Source organism: Nestor notabilis, unplaced genomic scaffold, assembly GCF_000696875.1.
Source record: "Nestor notabilis isolate BGI_N333 unplaced genomic scaffold, ASM69687v1 scaffold18395, whole genome shotgun sequence".
NCBI lineage: Eukaryota > Metazoa > Chordata > Aves > Psittaciformes > Psittacidae > Nestor > Nestor notabilis.
In genome coordinates, this window is record NW_009929068.1 from 258 (window position 1) to 551 (window position 294).

Sequence of the window (294 nt, forward strand, 5' to 3'; positions counted from 1 at the left end):
GTTCATAGAATCACAGCATGGTCTGGGTTGGAAGGGCCCTTAAAAGCTCATCTAGTTCCAGCCCCCTGCCACGTGCATCCTTCACCTGCTGGTGATGCTTTGTGGAGTTCAGCCAAGGGTCCCACTCACTGCCTTCTTTGCAAGGGCACGCTGCTGGCTCATGTCCAACCTGGTGTCCACCAGGACCCCCGAGTCCTGTCCTGCAAGGCCACTTCCAAGCTGGGTGCTCCCCAGCATGTCCTGGTGCCCAGAGTTGTTCTTCCCCAGGGCAGGACTCTGCACTTCCCTGCTGAA